Below are 3,438 nucleotides of genomic sequence, written 5' to 3'. Positions count from 1 at the left end.
TACTTCATGCTCTGATGTGTGAAAATAGGTCAACTGTCTCTTGGACACTTAACCATGTAATTATGACTGAAGCAGCTAATCATAACATTTCCATGACTATCTTATGTTGAAATGAATCTAAGTAATCATTGTAAAGTGATGATTACTCATTCAGCTTCAATCATCTCTTAATAAGCTCTTCTTCTGATTATTGCAGGATATGTGGATCTAATTACAGCCTGCATAAAGCAGATATGAATGTTTAGCTTTAATAAACCAATGCTTGAATCACTACAACCTTTAAAGCCCTTACTGTATGTTCAATACTGATAACCTGCTGACTGTTGCATATTATATTTGCCATACACTTCATTAATCATAATGTATGATTGCACCAGGTTTTTTGATAACTATTGCAAAATAAATACACTGTTTGTTCAGATGTGTCTTCTTATTGTTTTCTCAGAGGCTGAGGTCTCAGTAATCATATTACACCACACGGAGTAAAACTGAGCTTTATCACTTCAAACAAGACAGCAGAGGAACATATGACTCATTCTAATTTTAGCTCTGTTTGCTTTTAATAGCCTCAGCTGTCTCCGCCGCTGGTACGTTGTGTTTGAAGAATGTTATTGATGTTGCTGTCTCTTCGCTCAAGTGGTTACAGAACAAGCTTTTTTTGGTTATCAAGTTTGAAAGGTGTGTGGTTAAAGTGGCATTGCTCACATTGTGGACCCTCTGTCACCTTGTGGGGAATTGACATTGAGAAAGGAAGCCCTTTTGTTATAAATTGTTACAATTAATGTGAAGATTTGTGCTTGTTGAGTCGACTGTTCATTCATTGCTTGTTCTCAACTGTTTATTTTGTTCTTCTAACAAAAGCATTAATGGTATTATGGTGCTTTTGTGACAACTTACAAAAGACACAGTAGGAATAATAATAAAAAGAAACATAAATTCAAACACATTTTTGCCCTTTTTTCCCACAACACATTTGTTCAAATGCATTATCTTGTTTTTGACTAATAAAAATATAGATTGGTGAATTCTGACCAAGCAACTTTCATTATTTTGGTGTTAGATGTTTTCTGAACATTGAGGTTAAACTGCAATCTTTTTATTGTCCTTGTCTTTTACTGGGGGAAATATTGTGCAAAAGAAATAATGTAAGTATGGAGCCTACCAAGTTAGTCTGGTACAAACATTTTTACCATTATTATTGGATAGGCTAGATGATTAAAAAACTCTAAAAAAAAAAAAGTTGTTCCTAAAGTTGTTCAATAAAGAGGACACAACACTTGCAAAAAGACGGATGTCATGATTGTACAGTAAGTAGTTTAAAAATGCAAATGGACTGAACTTATATAGCGCTTTTTCCAGTCATTTTGACCACTCAAAGCGCTTTACACTAGAGCCACATTCACCCATTCGCACACCGGTAGGCAATTTGGGGTTAAGTGCCTTGCCCAGAGGCACATCGACATGTGGCAGGAGGAAGCTGGAATCAAACCTACAACCTTCCGATTGCAAGACGACAACTCTGCCACACAACCACAGTCGCCACAAATTTTAATTTTTTTTCATCAGACATACAACCGTTCCACACTTCCTTATCCCATGTGCAAATATGTTTATATTCGCAATTTCAGCTTTATTATCTCCTTTAAGTAAATCATGGTAGAGTTTTCATATAAACTCAAAATTAAAAATGATCATACCTCAAAAGAATTCATAGGTGGCAAGATAATTGACTTGATTTGTCAATACACAGGGACCATAATAGATAAATTAATGGCAGGAATAGCTCATTAACCACACTAAACTTCCTGGTATATTGTCCTGTAGGTAAACATTTCTGATAAAAAGTCATCATTTAATGTAAGCAGACAAGAGAGTGAACAGAATTTATGAAGTACAATGAAGGTTAAAATAATTAGTGCAATATAATACCCTATCAGTAAACCTTCAAAGACAAGGTTTTCAACATTTAATGTCTCAACAGAACACAGAAACCTAAATAAATAAACACAAAATAACCCAAATCCTTACAAAATCCGTAAATATCTCTGACTGAAAATTTTCTCTGTCAGTATAGCTACCGTTTGATGAGGATGCTTAGTTGTCTGTTATATGCTTCATTTTATAAAGCATCTTTAAAAAAAAATTTTTTTTTAACTGCACGGAACTAGAGGCCTGTATTCAACAGTAGCTGGACAGGAGGAAGGGCACAGAGAGAAGGGAAAGACAAGCAGCAATTCCCAGGGATAGGAATCAAACTGGGGACAACTGCATTAAGGACAGATGCTCCTCTGCATGGAGCTCCTGCTCCACCACTAAGCTTTGTGGTTCCCCACAGTATTCTTCTTTGCACTATCAGCTTCAGAGGTTCAGATTACTCTCTGCATGACATAGTTCCAGAAGATTTACAATGTCTTTCTGTAAAAACTGAACAACCTAAACTTCCTCAGAAACTGCAGTCTGCCCTATCCCTACTTGTAAACAGCTTCACTGTTGCAGCTGTTGTCAGTTTTCTGTCTAGATAAGCACTCTCTACTGAACTTACACTCTGTTGCTACCTCCACTTGATTTCCCATCATGGAAATCGTGTTTGATCTATTCCCGTTTCTCCTCAAAGCTACAGCTATCTCCTATGTTTTTGTTCACATTCAAGATAAGATAATGGTTTCCATCACCACCATATCTCTGTACACAGCTTCCTGTAGGTCATTGACACAGCAGCATCTGCAGACTGGTACTCAAAGGCTGAGGTATAGTGAAAAAAGACTGGAGAGAGTATAGTTCTTGGTATCACCCCTTGGCTGCTGATTACCTGGTCAGCCACTGCAGGCATGGGAGCCCTAAATCAAACTTGACTACTCATTCAAGTGGGAGTCAAAAAGAGTCTCCTTAGGACCTTCATGACAAGGGATGTCATGGGAACAGATTGTTGAGGACTGATGGATGATGTTTCTTTGGGTATTGGATCAAGGAAGGATGCTAATGATTCCTTGAATGAGGAATCATTGGTTGACTTGGTTGAAGTGTTGTTATGGTCCTTAGGTGTTTTAGTTGCATGCGTTAACTAGGTCAGCACCAGAGATTTCTAGAAAAATATTCAGATTTTATTTTTATAGCTCTGTACAAAGACTGTTTCCATAAATTTCAACATAAAAGGCCTAAAGACCTACATATTGAACAATATATCGCACTTTGCATGCGTTAAAAAATACAAAGCTGGTCATAAATATAGGAAATGCTCTTTTAGGTAGTACAGTACTCACTCAACATTGTTTGACATGCATGCAATAGATGTACAAAACCAGCAGAGGGCGCCACAAATTTACATTTGTGAATGGGAACGGTTCGAGTGACTACTCCTTTTTTTGGGGGGATTTTAAAAATTCTCCACGTGCCGGTCTGCTTGTTTTCACCCATCTAATTCCCTTCCTCTCTTTGTTA

The sequence above is a fragment of the Poeciliopsis prolifica genome, unplaced genomic scaffold, assembly GCF_027474105.1.
Source record: "Poeciliopsis prolifica strain line A6 unplaced genomic scaffold, Auburn_PproV2 SCAFFOLD012, whole genome shotgun sequence".
Taxonomy (NCBI): Eukaryota; Metazoa; Chordata; class Actinopteri; order Cyprinodontiformes; family Poeciliidae; genus Poeciliopsis; species Poeciliopsis prolifica.
This window is presented reverse-complemented; position numbering follows the sequence as displayed.